Below are 13,817 nucleotides of genomic sequence, written 5' to 3' on the forward strand. Positions count from 1 at the left end.
GATGCTCACTGAGCGGTCATCAAAATGGGTAACCTTGAATTCCGCCTTAAGCAGCGGTGACGTGCATGGCCAGGTGTATACGAACTGCAACGCAACAAGCCACATAACAGCAAAAGCGCTGCCGCCTGGTATATTTCTGATATGCGGGGATAGGGCCTGGAACGGTGTGCCACGCATCCTGCGTGGAGGCCCGTGCTAACCTGGGGAGATTGAGTCTGTTCCACCCCAATCTCACCCAACTGCAGAACTTGGTCTTGATGAAGCGCGGGCGGGGCAGAAGGAGTGTGCATGAGCTAGAGTGCAAGGACATTGGCGATCCCGTATTTTGGTCAGGCTTCCGGCAGCTGGTGACTGCTACGCTACTGCCGGGAGCCGCTGGGCTTAAGGCGATGAAATTGGCGGAGCAATTGGCTTGTTGGACCAAAAATGAGTTAAATATTACATCATGAGTACTAGATGAGATGTCTCAGGATGCGCTGAGCATAAACCACGCTGTGTTACAAAATAGGGCCGCTATAGATTTCTTGCTCTTAGCTCATGGACATGGGTGTGATGAATTTGAGGGGATGTGTTGTCTCAATCTTACCGACCATTCACAATCAATCCACGCGCGTATACGAAACATTCAGAATGGGCTATATAAGCTGAAGCAGGAGAATGGCCTTGGGATTGACGGGTGGCTTCGGGGGCTGGGGATCGGGCCCTGGTTGGCAGCAGGATTAAAACAACTGATTTATAGGTATCGTGGGTATGTTCCTATTGATTTGTGGGCCTTGTATACTACAATGTATCCTAGCTCGGGTACAGAAAATGGTTGATCTATTATTTGAAAGAAGAGGGGGAAGTGTTGGGGCCCTTGCAGTACTTCAGAACAACAATCTATATGAAATATAGATTGTGGAACTACACTGTTTAGGATTAGTTGCTTAGCACAACTTGCTTAGCATAAGTAGCTAAATTTGCTGAAGCCTTAGGCCTCAGACTGTAGCTGCTGCTATGCGCTTTGAAGTAGTTTACCAAGGACACTGGTGCAGCTGGGAATGATACATCCTGAGAAAGTACAGATAAACTAGCAGAAGCCAGTGGGAACCAAGGTTAAGGGCTAGACAGCTTTGCTAAACAAGCAGCAAGGTACAAGGCATGACCGCTGCGTGCGTGATCGGTGCAATGATTGGCTACCTGTGACATAATCTGTATGAACCACAAATCAAGGGCCAGAGCGCCGAATACTTGTACTTATAAAATAGGCAAATTGCTGAATAAAGATGGAATTGAACCTGCATTCTGTGAATGCGTATGATTCATTCCCGTCACTCCCGCGGACCGCGACAGATGTGCTTGTTGCAGTTAACTGGCACAGGCTGATTTGGCTGTCAACAGAGCTCCGGCTGCCTGCTCCACCAGTCTTCTCCTCATCCAGCAACACACACAATTCTTTTAGCTCCAGCTTTTCCTTAACCACTTCTTCTTGCCTCACTTCCAATTCTTTCAGCTCCTGTAGGTGTAAGGCAACCTCTTTGTGCATAATGCTAGCACTGTGCCTGCCCAGTCTCTGCCACTCACGGGATGCTTTCTGGATGATGACAGGCAGAAAGGCAAGAAGGTAACAAAGGTCTCTCAGCTCCTGGTTATCTTCTTGCAGCTTCTGATTGATAGCCTTTAAAAGAAAGATAAGCATGAGAGAAGAGTGTCCAAAAAAATTAACATTATACCATTAGCATTGTACAAGTCAGTGAACAGCACTGCTACAAACCATCAGCTAAGCACTCAAGTAAGGTATGAACAACTGTGTGTGTAGATCTGGCATATTATAACTGCACCATGTTTCATACTAACAGAACACCTGTCCAGCACAAAACTGGATATGCAGAGCTAATTTGGAAAGGTTCAATGACTAACTTCCAATATGGTATGAAAATTTCAGGTGTTTAATTAATGCCCAAAGGAAAAACAAAAAAACAAAAGCACAATGAGAAATCCAGATGATCATACTCTCTCATGATGTTCTCACTCCCTCAAAAATACTCACTTGTAAAGTTATTGCTGACTAAAACCAGAAAGTACTTCAGAAATGGTAATCTCGCCCAGATAATTAACAACATTTATATTCTCTGTTCCCTAAAGCATATTCACATATAAAAAAAACTTTTTAGAGATTTAAAATATTTGGGTTTGTTTGATTCTGCTTCAGATTTGCATAAAAGAATCTTGTCTGTTCTCAATCAGAATTGGTTCAATCACTCTGAAATGAAATAATCTGCTTTAATAGATTTTTCACTTCTAACAAAACAAAGCAGTACATGTTCCCAGGGCCCTTCTCTAACTGAAGAACAGTAATGCTCTGAAGAAAAAACGTTCAGGCTCTTACTGTAGCAGAATAATACAGCAAAGAAAACATTTTCAGTATTTCGTCATCCTACTTTTACTAAACTGGCTTGTAACCATATTTGTCTTCTCTGGTCTAAATAGTCTTCCCTTATGTCTGGTATTACAAGCTTAGTCTTACGGAAAGACCATTTTAGCACAGTTTCCTAAAATAAAAAAGGAAGCTTTTGCAACTCTGCTGGGTGCATGCCTGAGTGTGTGACCTTCCTCTCAAAATGACTTTGAACTTGACCAGTTTCAACCCAGGTTTGACAAAGGAAAAGTCTCAATGAGGTTGCAAGGTAACCTGAAAAACCTATACAGGATAGGGATTCTTCAGATGACCCCATGGTGGAAAAAAGTTTAAGTGACAGCCCACAGTTTAGCAGTCAGAGTATCCAAGCAGGCAGCAGCCATCCACTCAAGCCAGGCACAGCTGTTCACCCTTACTCATGGACCTGTGTCTTCACATGGGACAAAGAAGCAAGTAGGTACCCACACACCACTGAAACTCATTGGAGCCCAGAGACCTTGTTCTCCCAAATCCCTTTTAAAAGTTTCAGCTGAGACATCTGAACAAAAGGTGGAAGTTGAACATCACTTAGGAAGTTCAGAATTGAGAGAGGAATTTGTCACTCCTTTCTACACATTTTGGTGTGCTTTGTTACTTAGCTGGCAGATAGATAAACCCATATAACATCACAACACCTTTGAACATAACCAGGAGAACGATATTGCTGCTGTAATTTAAATTGCATTTAAAATGTAAGCTCTGTTTTTACTAAGCTAATATCATTGATGGGTCTCTCTTACCCCCAGACACCTTCTATTGTCAAAATGGAGGGAGGGAGGCAGGATTGCTGTACGCTGCAGAACAGGAAAGCTTGGATTATCAAAGACCCTTTCTCAATAATTTAGTTGTCTAAAACCATTCTACAAGTCATGAACTCTCTTCTGTTGTACCCTCACATAACAATTCAAAAGGCCACACTGCATCTGGGTCTCTCCTCCTCTCCAACCTCACCTCAACTAAGGAATTGTACAAAAAGTGCCACGTGTCACAGCAACAAGACAGATAATGCTTTGTAGTCACGTCCGCTTTAAAGTAACTTTCAAGTTCTCCAGCACAGTTATACCTGGTACATCAGGGTAATTCTCTGGCAGTAGTTACGCTGTCTTCCCAATTCTCAGAAGCAGGGAAGGAAACATTAGGGACTATGCTTCCCACCTAGCAAGAGTTAAATTAAGAAGGCATCAATCAGCACAGCCTTGGTCTGCCTCTCAGGGCAGCCTGTGGAAGTACACCACTGAAAGGGACTTCCTTAGAGATGCATCCTCAGATGTCCTTTCCAGACAAGGAAACTAGAGAATGATTCTCATCACTCCAAGGCAGAGCCTAGGAAGTCATCTTAAAAAACGTGACAGAAAACAGCATAGGCAAAACAAAGCCTTTTGAATGTCTACAGCTCCGCACATTGTATTCTTTCACATGTATTTCAGATAGAAACACTGAATCTTACCAGAAACCAACGAAGTCTACTGCAAAGGTGACAAGAATTACATGTTCCCATCAGCCCAAAGCGCAGTAGGACACATTACAGAACAGTTGTGCTCCACAGACCGCGGAAGAGTTTCTCACCGCTTTTAACCGGGCACTTCATTTCCAGCAGGCTCAAACCCTGTTCGCTTTTCACGCCATTCTCGGCGAGAACCGCCAGCACATTCACCTGACGAGGGCTCGGCGAAGCCACTCGCGGTCGGGAGACGCACTCGTGTGCCCGGCACCTACGTGCAGGGAAGTTTTCCGCGCGAGGACCCCGCGCCGCGGGAAGGTCGCCAGCCCCCGCGCCCCCCACCTCGGCCCCGGGGCACCGTCGCAGCTCGGGGGCCGCCGGCCCACGCCCCACGCGTGCCGGCAGCTCCGCCGGGCGCAGCTTCGGCCCTGCTCCCCGGCACCGCTCCGTGCCCGCCGCTCCGGCACGGGCGGGCTCCCGTTCTCGCCGCCGCCATGCGCTGGGGACGCACCGGAGAAACTCGCCCCTCTGCCCGCCGCCCGCTACCTTCAAGCCGCGGATCTCGCCGAGGCGGAGCTGGAGGCGGCGGTTCACCTCGCGCATGAGGCTGCTTCGGTCCAGCATCGCGCTCCTCTGCTCGGCCTCGGCCCGGCGGGGGCTGCGGATCAGCTCCTCCTTGCTCCACGCGAGCAGCTCCTCGTCGGACACCTCGCACAAGTCCTCGGCCGCCGCCGCCGCCGCCGCTTTCGACGTGGTGGCGGCCAAAGGGCCCGAGCCCGAGCCCGGCGGGCTCCCCCCGCCCCGGGCGCCCCGCGGAGGCAGCCCCGCAACACCGCCCCAGCCGAGGGCAAGGGGGCGAGCCCGGAGCGCCGCGGGCAGCTCTTCCCGGGGGGGGGGAGGGGGGCCGCCCCGCTTCCAGCGAGGGCGGGCAGCGCTCCGCCCGGCTAGTTCGTGCCTCCTGTGCCGGTATAGGACTGGGGGGGGGGGGGGGGGGGGATACGAAGGGAATCACCTCCGGCCCCAAGCAGCGGATCCTGGAAAAAGAGAGGAAGAGGAGAAGGAAAGGGTGTGGAGGAAGCCGGGCTAGAGTCTGGGGAGCAAACGTCCCCCTTCGAAAGGGGGGAAAAAAAAAAAAAAAAAAAACACAGGTCTTTCAGCAAGTCAACGGTAGCAGCGCGCGTCTCGTCCTCCCTGCTCCTTAAGAGCTGCTCGTCCCTTGAAGCCGTGCTGTCTAACGAGGGCTGCTGTGGCAATCGATTTCTCTTCGGGTGGCAGATGAAGCCACGCAACAGATGAACGCAGAGTCCCGAGCCGAAGCCCCATCGTGCACGGACGGACGGGCGGGCAGGCAGAAGCGGGAATCCGCGCAGGGAGACCGCAAGCGCTCCTCCGAAGCCGCCTCTTCCCGCCAGCTTCGTGCCCCCCGTGCGCGGGCGGCGGCCAGGGGAAGGGGCGCAGGCGGGGGCCGGCGCGGCCGCCCCGCGCCTTGGCATGTGCCCGCAGGGCGGCGGCGCGGCGGCAGCAGCCAGAGGCGCCGGCGGACGCTGCCGGCGCCGGGAAGCGGGCGCGGGGCGGCGCGCGGCTTTTGAGCGGGGCGCGCAGCACGTGGGAGCCCGCGCGGCGCGGGGGGGGGGAGGGGGGGAGGGAGGGAGGGGGGGGGGAGGGAGGGAGGCGGCGCCGGCGGCCGCGCGGCTCGCGAGCGCCCCCTGCCGCCCCCGCGCGGCACCTGCGGAGGCTGCTCGCCGCGGCGGCCCCGGGCGGGACACGCGGGCCGGGTACCCCGGAGCTGCCGCGCGAGGGGTGGGCACAGCCGTTTGCTTTCGCTTACCCTCTGCGGGTCCTCCCCCCCCCCCCCCCCCACCTCCCGAAGGGGCAGGGCAGCTCCATGGAAGCCCATAAAAAACGCCCACAGAAAGCCCAAAGGGAGAGATTTGCTTTCGTGCCCCCCCACCTAGCTCAAAGCACACCTAAACAGAGCATCAGCGCTCTCCTAAGGCCTACACAAGCCTCGCATTTCCCTCACGTGGTTTAAGTGACGCTTAAGTAAGCAATTTTATTTCTGGAAATAAATGTACAAACACATTCAACTTCACAGAACTTCTGGTACCTCTCACAGGGCGGCTTGCGAGTCGCATTTGATCGCCAAAAGCCAGCACCGCAGCAGCTTTCACCTCATCTTTCATTTACAATGGGAATATTTAAACTTTATAGACCTAATTCTTTCCAGACAAAACTAGATGCAGTTCTGTACTCCAACTCTTTACTCAAGCTGAAGGTAGCATACCATGAAAAAATAATTAAGATTGGGATATTCATATTTCTTCTTTGAAAATATTTAGCAAGTGCGTTGTGGAAGGCTTACGTTTTCCAATTTGCATAGAGATACAAAGGCTCTATATAAATCTGCCTTGCAGGTGATTTGAGAATGAAATTAATCTATTCTTGTTGCTCATGAAAAAAGATGACACAATATATCTCAATGACAGAAGTCAATGAACAGAAATTATTAGGTAAATAATTGATTGAATGCCTGTTTTTAAACCACCTAGTTCCCCCAGAACAATCCCCTGCAGACGGAGCAGGGTGCCATATTAACAGGCCCTTACCACCTTTAATTTTGCAATTTTATAATTACTTAGCATTAAGGAAGATTTCTGATTCTTAAGAGGAAAGTTTAAAGTTCTTAACATCTCCACTTTTCTCTTGTAAATCACATCGGTAAATCGTGAGGTTGTGGTGTGTCAGATCACAAGGAGGGCTGGCTCTGGGAGAAGGCAGTTGCACCTGGAGAATGTGCCCCTCATGCCCCACCATCATTGTCCCAGCAGACAACTTGGAAAAGTTTCCAAGAAATAGTATTTAACCTAAGTAGAGCGCAAGCCACTGCTTCAGAATTGCCAGCAAAACATTGCCATCCTCAGTCAATTCCCAGCAATTAGGAATGACACACATGATAATGTTATAGGTAAACGCGACAAATTGACAACCACTCGGGCCAGGTTGCATAAATTCCAATTTAATAGAGTAATTGAGCAAGTCACAAGTAAGCAAAACAGCGCTGGGCGGCCGGGGAGTCTCCTGCTCCGCCAACGGCGCGCGCAATCCCCCGCTCACAGTCCCCTTATATGCCTGTAACTTCTGTGGTTGCGCCGGCTGTTGCTGGGGGGGTCGGGATGAAAGCTGGCGTCTTCCTCTGCGTTGTACGTGGTGCCCTTCAGGTCGCGCGCATACATTTCACAATGCAATATCGCTCTGCTGGCTCAGTACAATCATTGTGGTGATAGCCGGTACTTAGCGCCTAGTTTCATGGTAAAATCACTTCGCGAGTTGATGTAACAAATTATCACCTATCACAATAACTTTTGGAATATATGGGGAGCAGAAAGGAAAGAGAACCAAACTGCTGTGCATTTTGTCACAACTGACGTAGGACAATTGCCAAGGGCAAGTGCTTCTGAAGATAAAAGGAAAGGCTGCAGTACAAACAATTACTCCTGACAAGGAAATATTAGAGGCCAAACAAAAATATGTTCTTCAGGGGACTAGTACTTTCCCTATTTGTAACATCACATAAATAATGCACACAAAGCAAGATCACTGCATAGGGAATTCTTGCAACTGCAGCATCATGTGATATAGAAGTAGATCTAATCCAGAAATCTAATTTTCTAGGCTAACATAACAAACATTCATCAAAGATTTAAATATAAGATTTTAACCTCCTAATACCTGAAACCAGAGACAATTGGGTTCAATACTACAAAGCCTGAAAAACTGGAGATAAGATGCCTTTACATAAGACCCCAGAAGAGACTCTTGAAAAGCTATGATTAAAAAGAACGTACCTCAACTATTTTTTTTATCAGGTACTCAAACGCTACGGAAGTAGGCAGCTGTCAGACGTCTTAGGACTTTGTCCCAAAACTCACTGGCTTCAATAGGCAACTTTCCATTATTTGTGGGGAGCACTGGATCAAGTATTGCTCAATCACTTACCTGTCAGCTTTATTCCTGATCTCTTATTAGAAGCAGGCTACCATTTGTACACAGAAAATGACAGAAAAAAGTAGAAGATAGATATAGCTAATAAAAAAAAAAGCTCAAAACCCCCCCTGAAATCACCTTTTTTTGCTCTTGTCAGCTGGCATCCCCTTACAGTTCCAGTACTCCAAATGGTAAGAACTTCCTTATATTACCAAAAATGCAAAATTGTTAAAGAGATTTTTGCAAGTCAGCCATGCGCTAGAAAACCCCAACTGATTTAACTTTGATAAATGTCTTTTATAATAAGAGCAAATATACTCCCTTCGCCACTAGAATGCTTTTCTGTGGGAGTTTTAAGCAGGGAGTCTTATCAGCACTAAAAACAAAACGTTATAAAAATGCATGAAAGAGAGTCTCTAAAGGCAAGCACACACGGGAAGATTTGCTGGCTCCCCAGTTATTGTTTTGGAAATAAAACAGATTCTGGAACCACACCATCCACAAATTTACACAAATTCAGAAAGTCCCTGGTCTTGGGTTGGGGGGGAAAGGGAGGTATTCTTGGACCAAATTGGAAAGCAAATTCCCCCAGACAATCTCCCAAGAGGATCAGATGTTGAAGCTCACCTCAGAAGCAGTTATTTCAGGGGAAAAAGAAAGAAGGAAAAGAAAGTCTGAACAGAAACAGTTATTCCTATATGTTCTTCTCAACCACAGGCAAGAATGAAGGACTAGTTGGGCAAGTTTCCTCACTCCTGAAAACATGAAAAGGCACAACCACAACAAGATACTATTAAAGAGATTATCGGTTTAAAGCCAGTACCCCTTCTTGAAACAGTGAGAGAAATGTGTCGGTCCCACACGGAAATTAGGAATCTCCCCATCTTTGTGCTACCATCTTCTTGCTTCTAGTCTTCCAGGGTCATAAATCACAGCTGAGCACCGTGACACATCTTTCTGTAGAAAAGCTGTCACGAGACCAGGCTGAATGTGTCCTATCCTGGTCTTAGACAAGATAATTTTGAGAGAGGAAAGCCATCATCTGCACCCATTCATGTAGGACACATAGGAAGATTTATCCATCAATCCACGTAGAGGACAAGCCAGTCTTATTTCTTTGTATGGACAGTGGCAGCTGTTCACTTCACTGAGATTCTGAGGATAGCAATTGCTCCCAAATCACTTTTCCTAAGTCTACATCTCAATAATCCAATTAAAATGTAAGAGAACTAATTAAAACCGGTGGATAATGATAGTAACAATAGCATTTTCTATTTTCAAAGCACTTTTACAGGCATTAACTAATTAATGGATAAAGTGAGCTTAAAAAAAAGAATCAGTGCAGGATCATAGCATACAATTAGAATTAACATTTTAATTACTCTCCTTCTATGACTACTTTATTTACAAAATTCTGCTTATTTCTTTGTATATGTGTGTAATAATTAAAAAGGATTCTGTATAACTTGTTACAAAGCAATTCTAGGGTTTTTGAACCTCCCTGTAAGTTCAATAAGAAATCATGCATCTGCTCTTTAATTCTCTCTTCATTTTTGCCTTTCTAGGTCAGTTCCAAAGACCCCTATTAATTTAATCTCTGCTTCATTTGCTTAGACTTTGCACATGCACAAGGGTCTCTATGCAGTAATTTCAACCCTAGAGCAACTAGGCTGTACCAGAAACAAAGTGAAGCTCCTCAGGAAAAGCCAGAGGAGCTCCTGTTAGACTGGGACTGAAGTGCTCACATGCAGACAAAACAACCAGATCTGGGAAATTCCAGGGGCCAAATCCCCATCGCTTCTTCCTGTGTGGCTATATCCCTCTGGACTCTTAGAGCGATTGCAGCTTCCACCGACTTACCTCAGAAATCACCATTTCTTGTACCACTGGTACTAAAACCCCAGTGGGGCAGAGCTCACCATAGGGTAACTGCTTCTGGACCTGCTTCTCAGGCAGTTTTTCATCCTGAGCCTTCTGTTGCTGCAGCTCCACAGCAACTTAAATGCAGCACGCATATATACCTGCACATGAGCCAAACACGGAAGTCTTCCATTAGAAGAAACTGAGGCTTCAAGAGGCAGCAAAACAAAGACATGTTCTGGTAACTCATCTCTCCCTGATGCCAACCTTAATCTTACATTTTGAAATTACTTCCTTTCAACATCTATTATTTTGTGCCTAACAGACTGACCTTTTGGAGAAGGGAAAAGTTCCTTCTAGGTGTGCAGGCCACTGCTCTGCAGGAATGTTGGGCTGGATGCCTGGATAACTCAGTTTTGGGAGATTTTCCAACAGTTTTCAAAGATTTTCAGGTATTAAAAAAAGTAACCACAAAAGCCATAACAACCCCTACACGCTACTTGTCATACACAGCTTACAATAAAAAGAAGTCTCCCCCAGCTGACAGGGTACATGCATTTGCTTTTTCTCCACAAAAATAATTTGAAGCAGAGTGCCTTGCTGCAATGAAACTTTGCCTGCTGATACTTTCCTACCACTCTCAATCTGCAGAGAGTCTGGGTTTGGCCTCCTGCTGTTTTGCACACCTGGTTAAGAAAAATTAGTTTACATTGCTGCATTTTTCCCACTACGTGTGTGGGCTGGGACTCTCTGTGCTTTGCTGTTCTCTTTCTTTCTCTATGGATCAATGCAAATGGCCCAGGCAGAGTTTCTTGTAAGAATCTTTTTCTTCACACATCCCTACGTAATCGTCAAGCATTGCATTTCAATTTGTGAGTGTGCAGGAACACAAGCATTTATGCAGCCTGATACAGTTACCTCATTCAAATGACTTCTCTTTTCCTGTCTTAATCCTTTATCTAACTGCAGAAGCCTCTGGGCAGCTGATATCCATTCCACAGTCTTTGTTGTACTAGTCACATTTTCCAATCAATTAAATCAGTAGCACACTTACCATATTTTCCCTATTGCATAAATAAATATAAACCTAACACCTCGAGCACATAGGTTTATGTGACAGAGAAAGTGGAGTACGCTAACGAAAACCAACAGAGATTTATGCAAGTCAGGCTGAATAAAGCTCTTGCTAATAATTCAATCATCAGTCAGATTTGTCCACTTGAATTACTAAAATACCCACAAAGCGCTAACTTGAATGTCCAGTGCTGATTTCAGCAGTGTCTTGGGACGATGTTTTGGCGCAGCTTTCGCCGGATTTCCCGTTACAGCAAGTACCTGCCGCGCGCAACAACCACCAGGGCGAGGCGGGGGGGGGGGGGGGGGGGGGGAGGCGCGCGGCGACCATTGGGGGGGGAGGGGGAGGCGCGCGGCGACCGTTAGGGCGACAACGAGGCAGAAGGGCCGGCGACTGCTGCGGCAGCCTGGGCGGGGAGCGCGCGGCGGCCGTTAGGGCGGGGCGCAGGGGCGGGGCGCGCGGCGGCGGCGGCCGTTAAAGGGAGCGGGCTGCGGTGGGGGGTGGCTGTTGGGTGCTGTGATGGGGCGTGTGTGGTGGGGGTTGGGGGTTTTGGTGAGGTGTCCTGCCGAGAGACAGCGTCAGTCCTGGAGAAGGGCTGGTTCTCAGCCTTGTGGGGGGAGGCAGCTGGAGGCTGGTGCCCGGGTGCCAGAACCCAGACAGAGGCAAATTGCTGCTGCCCCGCAGTCCCCAGGGAGCGGGGAGGAGGCGGTGGTGGCACCAAAGCGGCCTTGCAGGGGCTGCAGCTGCTGGGGGTGAGTGGGGCTGTGTGGCAGCCAGCGGTGGGGCTGCCTGGCTGCCTGTGCCATGTGCTGGGGAAGCCTGTGGGGGTGAGAGGGGTGAGGTGACCCCTGAGCGCGCCTGGGTTTTAAAGCCATCTCGGGCTGTGTTGGTGTCCTCTTGGTAGCTTTGCCTCTGCACTCGTGGCTCTTCCCTCGGTTGAGAGGCATTTCTGCTGCAGCATAACGTCCGCAGCCTGTTGCCCCCAGCAAAAAGTGAAGCAACCAAAGCCAAGGAGCCTTGATCAGGTGCTGCTGGTATCTACATAAGCAGCGGTGCCCTGGTGGAGTTGCTTGGCCTTTGAGGTGCATCCCTGCAGAGCTGCTTTTCCCTTTGGCTAGGTGTTAGGCTGCTTCTGGCTGTCTGGCCCTGGCTTGCTTAGAAGTGTGGCTGTGTGGCCTGTGTTGAGGAGGGAAAAGCCAAAGGAAGTGAGCTCCAAGGGCTCCATTGCCCCTGGGTGGTCATTGAGTGTGTCCCTTTGTGTTAAGCACCACAGGGTGGGACCTTCCTGCTGTGAATGGGCTGCAAAGGAGTTGCTGTAGGTGGGAGAGACAGCTGCTGAGCTTGTGCTAGCTGCAGGGGAATGGCAAGGTGGGTGTGGGCAGTGGTCTTAGGCAGGCAGGGTGCTGGTGTCCTGTGGTGTGGAAATGTGCTTCTGGGGCAGGCTTTGTATGGTGCTTTCCTGGCAGCCTTGTGCTGCCTTGGAGAGCAGGTGGGAACTTGCCTGAATGTTCTCAGTGAGTAGCTGGCCCCGACGAGGCTGAAGGCAGCTGGTGTTGTGTGGCTGGCTGTTTGAGTGTGTGGCTTGTGTGGTATCAGTTGTGGCTGCTTTATGCTGGCCTGAATGTGCAGTTGTCCTTGAGGGCGGGCGGGCTCCTTCTCAGCAGTGCCTTGTGGTGGGAAGCTCTGCAGCCTCCTTGTGGGGTTTGTTTTATTCGAGATGCTTGTCTTCCTTGGCTGTGGATCACCTGCCTGGGAAGATGTGCAGGAGCTTTAGCTAAGACTGTTACCAGGACCGCATGCGTAATGATTCTGTCAATATGATAGTTAGTTCCAGGGAATAGAATGAATATGTATAATCCTTCTGGGAAATTCAGTGCATATGTATGTGAGAGAGCAATAGAAACTTTGGATGATGTGAGACACGGTGTGCACGTTGGGTGGAGCTATCCCCCATGCATCCGGCGCTGTAATAAAGAGAATGCCTGCTTCTTAATACTACATTGGTGTTAAGGAGTTTTTTCTCCCGATTTCGGTGACAGCTTTGGCACCCCAGATGGGACCGTGCTTCTGAATCTCGACGGATCTGTGGGATTGCAGGACATCCAGCCGGCACCGAGGGATTCTCGGGGAGAACCTCTGATCCCCGGACCAAAGAGCTCTGAGTAAGCCCCCTGGGAAGGTAAAGGCATTCCTTCCCTTAATAGGTCGGGTTGCCCGCTGGTCAGACGCAGTGAGCCTTGCAGAGTTGGGTTAAAAGGGAGGAAAAGGTGGGGTCGCCCACCTGTAAGGTGTGGTGAAAGCCATGCAGGGAGGTCAGGTTGGGCTCTAGAGGTCCCTCAGGGGGAGGAAGGTCAAGTTATTTGTGCACAATTGTGTGTTTATGTGGTAATTTGACATTTGGAATGTTGTTGGACTTTGTTTTGTGGATTTTGTGGTTATGGGTAACCAAGTGTCGAAAGAGGGGGGGATTTTGAAGAAATCACCCCTGGGGGGTATTTTAAAGCATTGGAAGGAGGCGGCAGGTCTGCTGGGAGGTGCACTTTACAATATTAAATTAATTGTCCTTTGGTATCATCGGTGGCCAATGTGTACTTTAGACGATCAGGAAAAATGGCCTAAGAATGGAGGTGTGAACTACAATACCATATTACAATTAATGTTGTTTTGCTGGAGGGAGGGGAAATGGGATGAAGTAATGTATGTAGATTTCTTTTTCGCATTAAGAGACCACCCTGAGTGGCAGAAAGATTGTGGGATGATTCCAAAGGATCCAATGATACTAGCGCTAGAGAAGGAGGGAAAGGGTTGAAATTTGAAAAGGTGTTGTTCTGCTTGTAGTATTGGAAAAAAGTGTTTAAAGTATAAACGGGAGGAGGAGGATTTGGAGCTGTTGGTCGCCCCCCGACAGAGGTGGGGGGGGGGATGTCGAGGATGTTGTTGGGGAGGCTGAAGAGGCAGAAGGATTTAGCCTGATTGCAGGGAGAACAAGAGGATGCCAAGGGGAAGTGGGGGAGGTTTTA

The sequence above is a fragment of the Apteryx mantelli genome, chromosome 3 (assembly GCF_036417845.1).
Source record: "Apteryx mantelli isolate bAptMan1 chromosome 3, bAptMan1.hap1, whole genome shotgun sequence".
Classification (NCBI taxonomy): Eukaryota; Metazoa; Chordata; class Aves; order Apterygiformes; family Apterygidae; genus Apteryx; species Apteryx mantelli.